The sequence below is a fragment of the Pelophylax lessonae genome (assembly GCF_965119305.1).
Source record: "Pelophylax lessonae genome assembly, chromosome: 3".
Classification (NCBI taxonomy): domain Eukaryota; kingdom Metazoa; phylum Chordata; class Amphibia; order Anura; family Ranidae; genus Pelophylax; species Pelophylax lessonae.
The window spans coordinates 101,391,158-101,403,844 of record NC_138770.1 but is presented as its reverse complement, the minus strand read 5'-3'; the positions used below and the strand labels follow the sequence as shown (position 1 = coordinate 101,403,844).

Below are 12,687 nucleotides of genomic sequence, written 5' to 3'. Positions count from 1 at the left end.
AAATTAAATGAAATTAAAAAAGATAGGCTGCATTACTTGCCGTAAATTTGAGTTGTCCCCTGCATCACCTCTTTGCCATTTGGTGTCCTCAGTCTTCCGGGTTAAATGATGCCGGGTGTCCCCTAAATTGGATGAATGAATAAAGGAACAATGTGAACGCAGGTGATCGGGGACCCTGCCCCCTGGATAGGTGTCATTATGGTGCTCTTCAGTTGCATTTTACTTATACAGAGAGTGGCTGGGCAGTTCTCAATGATACAGAAAGCAGCACTGAGGTGATGTCATTACTCTTTCTGCATCAATGAGGACTGCCCAGAGAAGAGGTGACGAGGATCCTGCAGAAACAGTCAGCTGTTTAGTATGTTTGCTGCAGGATTAACTAAATTAGTGAGTCGGCATTGCAGCCAATCTATAGGCATGACAGATAACCAACATGATCAGAATTACAGAGACTCAATGGCAGCCTACAGAATGTTCTCATGACAAGTAGTATTAAAAGTCCTCATGAGGCGGCGGTTCATACCACTGACTGGTCAAAGTTCAGTTTATGTTATCGGGAGCCTGTGGGGGGAGGTGAGGCATTAGTAGAACATGGGGGTTTGTGTTGGCGCTGACAAAGGTACCGCATTCATATTTAGTCCCGGTTCACACTGAGGCAACTTGTCAGGCAACTTAGCCGCCTGACAAGTCGCACTCCATTCAGTGCAATGGAACCGTTCCAATCGGAGAGACTCAAGTCGCTCCGACTTAGAAAAAGGTTCCTGCACTACTTTGGGGGCGACTTCGGTGTGGCTTGCATTGACTTCTATTAGAGAAGTTGCTTTGCAAGCCACGCTGAAGTCGGCTGCATGGGGCGGCTTCAGAGTTGGGCAACTTTGAAGCCGCCCCAGTGTGAACCGAGCCTAAGTCAGCACATCTTGAAGGAAATGGTTAATTGGCCCTGAGTGCCGGTTCACACTTGTGCGGCTGCGGAGATCGCATGCAATTCGGAGCGCACTGCTCCTTCATTACATGCGATCTCATGTGCGGTGCGAATTTCAGCCATACACTTTGTATGGCTGAATTCGAAATGCATCCGCACCAAAGACGCACAGGAGACCTTTTTTGAGCCGCATCAAAATCGGATCGCACAGTGGTTCACACTTGTGCGATCTGATTCTGTGCATACTTGCAGATCGCACTGCGATATGCAAACTGGGGGTGTTAACTTTTAATTGACACCCCTGCGTATCGCATATGGCAGTGTGAACTGCTAGATGTGTGGATGCGATGCGGGAACACGCTGCATATTCGCAGCCTTCCCGCATCGCACAAGTGTGAACCGAGCCTGATTATCAGGGAGAACTTGGTGGGTGTTGGAAATGCATGTACAGGGCTGCATGTAATTCACCTTTCCATATATACTGTGTGTATATATATATATATATATATATATGTATGTATGTATGTATGTGTGTATATATATATATATATATATATATATATATATATATATATATATATATATATATATATATATATATATGTATATATATATATATGTATATATATATATATGTATATATATATATATATGTATATATATATATATATATGTATATATATATATATATGTATGTATGTGTGTGTGTGTGTGTGTGTATGTATATATATATATATATATATATATATATATATATATATATATATATATATATATATATATATATATATGTATGTGTATGTATATATATATATATATATATATATATATATATATATATATATGTGTGTGTTTTATTTATAGCTGGATTCTGTTGGGTTGGATCAGTGATTGTAGTCTGATATCTCGCAGGCGCCTTCCTTTCCTCCAATACTTTCTGATTAATGTAAACTAAAAATTCAAATACTTGGCAGGTCTGGGAATTAATGTACTTTGCCCCACCACAGACCATGAGAGACTGTATTATATTACTGGCATCTATCCAGTGCGAAGTAGAATTCTGTGTTTCGCTTCACTTTAAATTGGTTGTTTAGACCAGTCTCCTAACTTTGGCCTGGGGGCCGGATGTGGCCCTTTGTTTGCCTTTATCCGACCCTTGGGGCACTATTCCTCCCATGGACATTAACAATAGGACATAATTCATTCCATGGGCACCAGCGATGGGGGCACTATTGCTCCCACAGGCACCAGCGATGGGACATTTTGGACTTCTGCTGGCTACAGTCAGGCCCCTCTAATGTCTGAAGGATAATAAACTGGCCTTTGTTTAGAAAGTTTGGAGACCCCTGGCTTAGACCAAGCAAACTATTTCTCTTATTAAACAATGTGTGTGCTGTAATGCACTTTAGTGGCATTAGCTACTTGCAGTAAACAGCGGCTGCCATACTGGAAACTTCCTAGGATGAAATGGTGGGGCTAAATGCCATTCAGAACAAGCTTTGTGTTTTAATAAATAAATAAAAGACTTCCTCTGACTGAAGTGGAGAGGTGGGTGGATGACCTCAGGATTTCCACCTCTTCCAGTCAGAGCAAGCCTTGTGTTCCTTCATAAAATGACAAGGCTTCTCCTGAATGGCGGAGAAGCACTCAGTATGACTCCTTTATGTATGGCAGCAGCTGAGAAGTCGTCCATCCTGCTGCTGGAACACAGTGCTGCATACTGTATGTAGGGAATACTACTACACTGCATTTCAGTGTACGCAGCAGGATTGTTTTACTAATGGAAAAGGTTTCTCCGGCCGATATGTCGAAGACCAGAGCTTCCATGGCTGTCAGCACTTGATAAGAGAACTGGTGTTCTACTATCAAGTATTACACCCTCACATTCCATAGTCCCGATAGACCCCATATTTGTTTAGATAAGTGTTTATTTTTTTTTATTCTGAACCGAGCAAATCCCGCGACATGCCTGTGCAATGATTACTGTAGACCCGTAAACTCACCAGTTTGCTGACGTGTTTGTTTGTACAAAGGCCTATATATGAAATATACCGTATAGAGAGAGATAACCGAGAATGATCCTGTTTTTCAAACAGCCACAAGATTTGTAGTGCCCTAACTTTTTTTTTTTTTGCTAAATGAACGGGGTTTGGGCATTTCCATCACATTTTCACAAAATATTATGTGGAAGGCAATTTTTATTTAGCTTTTTGTTTCTCTAGTTTGGGAGAGCATAAGGAAGGGCTAAAGCCGCTAGACCCTCTATCAGGTTGGATTCTTTAGTGAAAGATGGAAAAAAACACTGCAAGAAAAATCTTTACAGAAAAAGATATTCCAAAATACCAGGGTTTCTCAGATGATCTCTCATGATCTACCTGTCAGTAGCAGACAGCTGCTCGGTAGTTTGCATCCCCGCTGCTGACATTTGCAGAGCTATGCAGGGAAGCAGCTGTGATAGTGCTGGCTGTGGTGCGCTGTTCCCCTCTGGCCCCTCCTATCCATCCCAGGTGCTGGTATGTGATATCACTTGGGATGGACAGGACGGGGCGGGGAGGAACAGCGTGCCACAAGAGATCTAAATAGACGCTTCACTGTGCTGCTCTGCATATGACGTAAACTGATAATTGTAGACTAGAATAGCCACTGCAACACTTTACTACATGCTGCAGTGGTAAAGAAAAAACAAACATTTTGGCTTCTGCAGTGGTAAAAACATCCGTGCATTGCAATATGTTGAAAACCGCATGTCAGCGCACTCCAACTTAAACTCAATCAGCGCATTCAAAGCGTAATGCACTTGGTGTGAATCAGCTTAATTCTTGATTTGACGGTTTACCATTCTGTAGCCTCCACACTGTTTGATATCGGCCAGGTAAGAGACAGGGGGGCTTACTGACACTGGGCTGGAGGTTTGGTAGAGAATACAAGTGAACTCCAGCACACACAGCTATCCTGAGAGTAAGATTGTATATTCTTGATATCCTAAGAGTGGAGATTATTTTTATTCTAATGCTTATTGTTGGCAGGTTTTCTTTTAGCAATCCATAGACTTAAAATAGAAATTGATCAGTCTGGCTGTCCTGAGATGGATTGGGCAACTATCAGACAAATCTAGCATGCGTGGTTTTTTTATACCCACACAGAAGACCAACAATTATATAAGTAGACTGAGGAGTAAAAAGGTGCACAGTGTGTCTATAACATTAGCCTGGTCATTGGACATAGTTACGGTATAGCGGTCATGTGACTTGGTTTATGTGGCTACCTTGCAGGTCCGGGACTTTTACACCAAAGTTCTGAGTGAAGAAGAGTGCAAGAGGCTCTGTGAGAACATTGCCGGTCACCTGAAGGGTGCCCAACTCTTCATCCAGAAAAGAGCTGTGAGTATCGTCTGCAATAGAGTGTATTAAAGAGCACCTGTCATGCATAGTTGTAATAGATATTTTGCACTTGTGAAGATCCTACAACTTAAACGTCCAAGTTCACCTTTAGGGGAAAAAAAATAATAAAGGCACATACTTTTGCAGAAAAAAAAAAATGTGCATTTATTATTTTTTTTCCCCTACAAGAGCTTGCAAAGCAAGTGGATCGCGGGTGCATGGTTGGGCTCTTGCAGACTCTCCCTCTGTTTCTGCCTGTAACTGTCTACAAGCTTTCAATAAGGCCATTGGTGCTGCTCCAGGCTGAGGTATAGGGCCCCGCTGGTACTCAGGATAGTAGGGATGTCAGCATTAGGAAAACTCATCCAGTGGGTAATAGACATTGAAGCATGAGACTCATCATAGCCAATCCTAGTGTGGATGTGTGCATCCCCCGAGGAGCAGCATTGATTGGGGCTTTCATATCCATATGGGCTTTAAAGCAATTATTAAAACTTGTTTGTTAGATTTTTTTTTTTTTTTTAAACTTACCTGCTCTATGCAATGGTTTTGCACAGAGCAGCACGGATCCTCCTTTTCTCTGCTCCCACACCGGTGCTCCTCCCTCCTGACGGGTGTACGGAGCCGCAACTCGGGTGCACCCAAACAGGCATGCTCCCGAGATGCGGCTCTGTGTCCATTCACATACACACAGCCGTGGCCCAGTCCCACCCCCTCAATCTCCTTTAAGGTAGAAAGCTGCAGAAAGAGTGAATGGATTATGGCAACGCTGATCAGTAGATTGAGAACTACAAGCTATTTGCTTATTTATTCACAGATCTCTACAGATCCTAAATGCAGATGTAACATGTTCCAATGGTCAACTTTTTAAGTTCCTTTGCTTGTATGAATTAAAGCAGACCAATACTCAGGCTTGGTTCACACTGGTGTGATGTGGAAACCCTGCGAATCCACTGCAAGTTACCGCATTGCAGGCAGTTTGCACTGCAATATGCAAATCGCTGGGAGAATAAGTACAAAGTTAATGACACCCCCAGATCAGTTTGCATATCGCAGTGCAAACTGTCAATTCAGACAGGAATCGGATTGTATGGGTGTGACCAACCATGCCCATCATTTTCTTGTGTTGACCAAAAAAGGGTCCTGCACGAGTTTGGTCCGAATGTGACGTGAATTCAGGCCATACAGTCTGTATGGTTGAATTTGCATCGCATGTGACTTGCAGAGCAGTTCGAATCACATGCGATGTCTGGCATTGCTACGTGTGAACCGGCCCTCAAATGTTGTTTAACGAGCTTTGCTGCGATGGATAAAAATCTGTAGACATTGAGCCTGGTACCAGACACTGATTAAAGGGGGGGGGGGTAATTTTAATTTGCAGGAATATATAGTATGGAAATGTTGTATATGTGGGGCGCACACAAATTGTTTTTGGGAAGTATTGTCTGGGTCTCCATATTTCTGGTGCCGATACATGGGCTGAAACACTTGCTTTTCCCAGAGAAAATGTTGCTGCAGGTTCACTTCCTTGCAGCCCGAGGCACTTGAGTCATGTGATTTCTGTAAAGGTGAGAATCGGCATTTAGACTGGACAACCCTCACAGATCATGGGACTAAAAACCCAGACCTTCACACATTCCTGCAAGGAAGGGAGTCTGTTTAGGAAAGGCAAGGATTTCTCTGTATCAATCCAACAAGGAGATGAAGTCCAACCACAAAATTGTAGTTCTTGGGAAAAGTTTGTTTTCCCACAGTAATTGGGCCATGATTATAGAGGGGAGGAGGACCATTGGGGCATTCGTTTATATCTGCAAAGGTGGACAACCAGGACACGCCACAATTGTATCATATTGCCGTTTGAGTTTTTCCCATTTTCAGTTTAAGAGATGTCCCAAAAATCTACAACTTCTTTCTTTTTCTATATCTTGTGAGTATTCCCATAACTCCAAGGGTTCTTTTTGATTACATTAGAGCTTTTCAGCAGCGTATTTGGAGAATATGTTCTATCTAGGTGCCACTTTAACTGGGTGATTTTCCCTTGCCATGTAAGAGTTTATGAAGTTAGGAACCATCCTTGGGCTGGAACTTATTTCATTCGGTAACCCCTGTTAAATTTTCCTTCCACCAGGTGAAGAATTTCACTGTCGTTCACCCGGATTACGGCAACCGTATCCAGGCTCTGCTTGACAAGTACAACGCTGAAGGACACCATAAGGTAATGTGAAGTGCTGCTCTTTCCTTCCACTAGGAGGAACCCAAACCTTACCAGTACTAAGGAATATGAGGTGTGACGATTTAATTCCCGCACTGGGGGAAAAAAAGTTTCCTTACCTATACACTAGTGGCTGTTGTCACCCCTTCCAAGTAGTCCCCTTGTGAAGTGACACTTTTTTTTCTAGAAACCTGTGCCACTGCTTGAATCATTCCTGGATTTCATTTTCTGGAACGCTATGCCGGATTGTCATCAAATCTGTGTCCTATTAAGGCATTTGTTTTTTTAAACAGCCAAAAGTCTCCGGGCTCATTCACACCATACGTTCATGAAAACTGATGGGAATGGAAGAGAAAACCACGCAGATTTCACTTGCAAAGACATCAGATTTCATGAATGTTGACATCGGTTCTGTGCCCTGTTCACACCAATGTTGATGTCACGTCAATTTTTTTCCAGTGCAGAAAACTGCACACACAATGGAGATTCCTGCACAGAAAAAATCTGCATGCTGTGGTGTGAACAGGGAACATACAGAACTATTATTTTTTTTTTTTTGTTTTTGTGCCCTTGCAGAACGTATGCAGAAAAACTGTCTCTGCACCATGGCGTGAACGAGGCCTCAGGGTGCCAAGTCAGGGAACAAGGTGGTTGGTCAATTTTTGGAATGGATTTCTGTGCCAGGAACTCGAACACTTCACCACAACAATGATCTTGCCTATGATGCGTTAAGAATCTACGTGTCAGGCTAGAGTTCCAGTATAAGTACTCAGTTTTTTTTCTTTTCTGCCTAGTCAGGTGTAAGGACTTAGTTCCTTGCTGGGGTCTCTGGTCCCGGCAATTTTTTCTTTTTAGATAGATATTCTTTTTTTTCCTCCTGGAGATCTACAATAAACTGCCGGACTGGGCGACAGGCTGGATAACCTAGATCCAGTGGTCACCCCAGTTTGGCCACCAAACTGGTGCGCTAGGTCGGCCGTGACAAAGCCCCACCGCACAGTCTGGCCTGTGAGTTAAACGCCTCGAGGTTGCATGCGACTGGGTCTCAGCCCGAGTCACAGCATTTCTCCTGGCCAACAGCCCCCCCATGTAAATGGCGAGGGGTTCTGTCTGGAGCGGTGCCCATATGGTTCCTGGTATGGTGAGTAACTGTCCTCCCTCTCCCCCTGTAGAGTTTTGGGGAGGATGTGGGCCCCTCCATGGGACGGTCAATGGGACGGTCAGACACCCCCCTTGCCTCATGCTGGGGCTGTGTTGGTGGTTTGGTCCACCTCCTGGGGTGGGGGCAGGGCGCTATGCTGATGATGGGGGGGTGCACCGCCGGCGATTGTACGATCGGTGGCGGGGGGGTGCTGTACCTGGTGGGGGCTCCTGCCTGGGCTTGTCCTTAAGGCCTAGGGATCCCTCCTGGTGCTTCGTGGGGCTGCCATTTTCTTGTAGCCTGTGTGCTCTACGCTTCTTTTTTTTTTTTTTTTTTTTGAAAAACTGTTTCATGACCTAAAAAAAAAACCCACTGAAGTTAGCCTAATTTTTATGTATAATGCAAAAGATGATTTTACGCCAAGAAAAAAAAAAACCTAACATCATGCTTTATTATTGTGCACACTCGTGAATGGCGTAAAAATTCGGTACTTAAAAAATCTTCATAGGCTACCCTTTAAAAATGTTCACAGGTTACCTGTTGAGCATTACAGAGGAGGTCTTGTGCTAGAATTATTGCTTTTTTTTTTTAACACTTATTCCTTTTACAAGGAATGTGAACATCCCTTGAAATAGGAATAGGGCATGAAAGGTCCTCTTTACAGAGAGTCCTGGAGTCTATAAGTACCCCACATCTCTCCTATGCTGGAAAGCCTGAGGTTCACCGCCATGTTTACATCTGCCGGCACCAAAATTGACGTCATAACTTCTGGCTTGGCCTCCGAAGGTCACAGAGATGGTCGGGGACTATCTGGTCCTTGGTCAGCTCTATGGTAAAATGGCCGCCACCAGCTGATTCATTTTCCGGCTCACTGATCACACGGACATGCCAGAAGAAACACTGGAGGGGGTGGGGGGGAATGGTCAGCCGCTATGATTGTTTTTAGGGAATCGCCGGCAGAAAAGAATGTCCCATGGGCGGGAAGTAATTACGTTTCACTCACACTTTTGTTAGTTTTTCACACAACATTGTTAATCCGCTGCTCCAGATTCCTTTCCCTCATTTTTCGCCAACATTGCAAGGCACACACATTGTTTCTTCTACTGCTCCATAAAGACTGAATCAGCTGGTCTGTGACCCAGGCAAGTGCAAGGTAGACCATGTGGGATCATTCTCTAGTGTAAATGGCTGTGTGACTCGCCACCATAGCGTTACGCCACGGCCATTCCAGGAATTGAATTGTCACCTCATATGTAGGTTGTGATTTTCAATCACATAATGAAGATCCTAGATGCCAGGCTGTAAACCCAGTGGCTTCAATATACCTAGGGGGCTATTTACTAAAGCAGGAGAGTGCAAAATCTGACGCAACTCTGCATAGAAACCAATCGGCTTCCAGGTTTTATTGTCAAAGCTTCATTGCACAAGCTGAAGTTAGAAGCTGAGTGGCTACCACACACCAGATACTCAGTGCACCAGCTTTAGTAAATCTACCCCTTTGGCCTGAGTTCACACTTCTGTGGCGTGGTACACCGCATGTGATGCGCATAGGAATCGCACTGCATTCCTGTGTGCATCACATGCGATGTCTGTGCTGTGTGATTTGGGCCATACATTTAGTATAGCTCAAATCGCATCTGCACCAATTAGTGCAGGATACTTTTTTCTGCACCTGAATCGAATCATATGGCTGTTCACACCCATGCAATGCAATTCTGGCAGTCGCGCTGTGTTTTGCAATCTGTTTCGGGGTGTTATTATTCTACCATTAACACCCGCAGCAGTTTGCATGGGCGCCGTGTGATTGCCATGCAATGTGATGCAGGGTAACAGCAAATCTTGTGTGTTCCCTGCATCGCATCAATGTGAACCAGAGCTTAGTGTCACTGATGTAACATAAGCATGCAGAAAGTGAAGGCAGAACTCTTGATGCATGCTTTTGGCTCTACATGGGAGGTGGTAAAATGACCTTTTCCGAGAGAAGTTGGCAATGGCTGCCTACCTATTCTCTCAGCAAACATTTCCTTTAAATGCCAGGGAATACAAATGTTTGGCTGTGAACCGTACATCATTGGAATCTAACCTCATTTTGGGCTTTAATTTAAAGATCAGCTCCAGCCAAAACCTTGCGTTCTATTTAGCACGGGTAATATGCAACTGTGTATGTACAAGCTTCTGTCTCTGGGTATTGCTGAGTTTGAAGGACACACAGATCCCATGCCTTCGTTTTCCCGGCACTCCGGCTACATATGAGATGACTATCTTACCATGAGTTAGGCTTTTCCCCTCTACTCTATGGGTCCCATGTTTTTCTAGGACCGGGAGGTCAACTGGTTTGCTAGGGGTCTGAATGGACCATCTACATCAGAGGACTTCAAACTATGGCCCTCCAGTTGTTTAGGAACTACAATTCCCATCATGCCTAGTCCTGTCTGTGAATGTCAGAGTTTTACAATGCCTCATGGGATGTGTAGTTTCGCAACATCTGGAGGGCTGTAGTTTGAGGATCCCTAATCTACATAATGTGATGGGTTTTTCTGGGTCAGTAACCCAGTATTGAAGCCAGAGGCAGCCAGCTAGCTGGCATTTTGAGCAGATCAGCAGCCTCCACAGTTTCTCCCAATGCAGATTTTCTTCAGAACACAATACACTTGTCCATTCATTCATCTATTTTTGTCTTTGGAAGGTTTTAATTTGTAATTGCTAACGACACTTTTTGTTCTTTTACAGAGAGCGATCAAGACCTACACTCAGCATTCCGCTCATGTGACCGCCAATGACAAGGCCAACCTGTAACCGTCCTCATCCTCCTCATCATCATCCTCAATGATCCGTCCACTAATTTTTTTTTTTTTTCTTTAATTTTAGACCTAAATGATTGTTTAAAAACCGTGCTACAGAATTCCAAAAATCTTTCTGGTTAATCAATAAACTTTTATACTAAGCTGCTGTTGGCTTCAGGAACATCCTGCACTTGTATTTTCCAGGCTGAACCAATAATCGCACAAAGGCAGATTTAAACCGAATGATACTGGAAAAAAATAACCGAATACGCAACACAGCTTGTGTATGTAATACTAACTTTCTGTCCAATCATTTCCAATAGCTGACTTTACTGAGCACCGCTGACAATAACTTCTTACTCTGTGCCTTCAAATGACAGATTCAGCTGATTGCAGTAAAGGTGATGCAAATAATCGTACAGCTCCTACATTACCCGGTGAATGTTGGGGGAGTAGCTGACTATCCGGTGGCTGGCAAATGTAGTTCATTAAGCCTACGACTGTCTACTAGATGATAGAAGAAAATCTTTTGCATATACAATAGTCTCACTGGTTTCTTCTTGTTGGGAGTCAGCTGGAAGCATGCTGCAAATGTGAACTAATTATGTAATTGTTTTGTACAATAAACGTACCTGCAGCTAATAAATCCTTTTTGTTGAGTTTTTTTCCTTTGCACTTATTCACAGGGATGCCGAGACCTGAACATTAGAAGCCCCGGTTCACAGTGGAACGCGGTGTGCAGGAAACTGGCGCTTTGTTCATGTTTCCTGCACTGTTCAAATTAGAGATCGACTGATTATCAGCAAAGCCGATCTATCGTGGGCCGATCTGCACTTACCCCGATATATCGTAATCGGCCACCAAGGTGACCGATATTTTGGGAAAGTGCTTGTACAGGAGAGATGCCTGCAGCATAGCGGACGGTCAGCTGTCTTGTAAGGCTCGCATTACAAGGAGCGGGAGGGGACTCGAGACGCCCCCCCCCCCCCGGGCAACCAGCCTGCACGACCGCCAGAGGCCCGATCAAAGCGGCCCGATCAACCCGTTCAGAGCGCATTCGGCTCTGAACGGGTCTCCATGCAAAAACCTGGAAGTGATCACTTCCAGGTACTGGCACCAGATAAAAAAAAAAAGACAGCATTCAAAACAGCCAAACTTGGCATTTTGAATACTTTTAAGTGCAGAGGAGGGGTTTGGGGTTTTAGACCCCCAGATCCCTCCACAAGAGTATCTGTCAAAGAAAAAAAAATAATTTTTTTTTTAAATGTATGAAAATATCGTCCGATACCGATATGGATTGACCAAAATATCGTTATCGGCAACAAAAAACCGATATCGGTCGATCACTAGTTCAAATCGCATTGCCCTTGCTATCTGCAGAAGATGTCAGTGCAGTGTTGACACCCCAAATGCAGTTTGCCTGAATTGGATCGCATAGTACAAAACTACCATGCCATCCGTTTGCTGTGCATTTCCAAAAGTAGTGCAAGCCACTGCTTTGATGCGATTTGAGCCCGTTCATAAATGAATAGCCTCAAATTGCACAGGAACGCGGTGCACAATCCTGTGCGATTCAGTGTGAACCTAGGCTAAATGGGCTATTTCTTTATATGGCTGTAAGTGCTGCATGCAAGCAGCCCATGTAAGTCTATGGGGATGCAGTGGCTGCACAGACAGCGCTGCTGGTCCTAGTTTGACAAGGATGTGGGTGAGCACCCCCATATGTATATTGTCTGCGTTTTGGGGCCGATCACCCGCAACTACATGTCTGTCAAATTAGGATGAGTGGCTGTGTCTCCATAGACTTCAAGATAGGAAAAAAAATATCAGGGACTGATGCTGGCAGTGAAGCACGAGTACCCAGCAGATATTCCATAATGGTCCTAGCAGGGACGGACTAACAACTCATGGGGCTCCTGGGAAATAGGAGATCATGGGGCCCCCTGCAGGATCCCTGCTCAGTGGGTCCCCCTGTCCACACTCAAGTCCCACCTACATATTGCACTGCCCACATTACATGAGTTTGCCACAGAATTTCCCTACACGTTGTTCAAAGTAAATGTTTAATAAAGGTAAGAAAAATAAACTTGCATGTCAGACTGTCTGTCACTTGGTACAGGCGTGTGCAAGTATATGGGGTGTGCCGGATTATCCTACAGGTATATAAAGCAAGATGTCATATAGACTCCTCACCTTCCAAATTTTACCCCTTCACAAATGGCACCAGATCCAACTCATAGATAATACCA

The 12,687-nt window shown here is 44.1% G+C and overlaps 1 long non-coding RNA gene across 1 annotated transcript; it reads left to right on the top strand.

Annotated features, from left to right (window-relative positions):
- Nucleotides 1-4,177: 4,177 nt before the first annotated feature.
- On the top strand, nt 4,178-10,891 carry LOC309551046. The gene is made up of 3 exons (XR_014225049.1): nt 4,178-4,302; nt 6,431-6,517; nt 10,386-10,891. It is a non-coding gene; the product is annotated as an uncharacterized lncRNA (long non-coding RNA).
- Nucleotides 10,892-12,687: the final 1,796 nt, after the last annotated feature.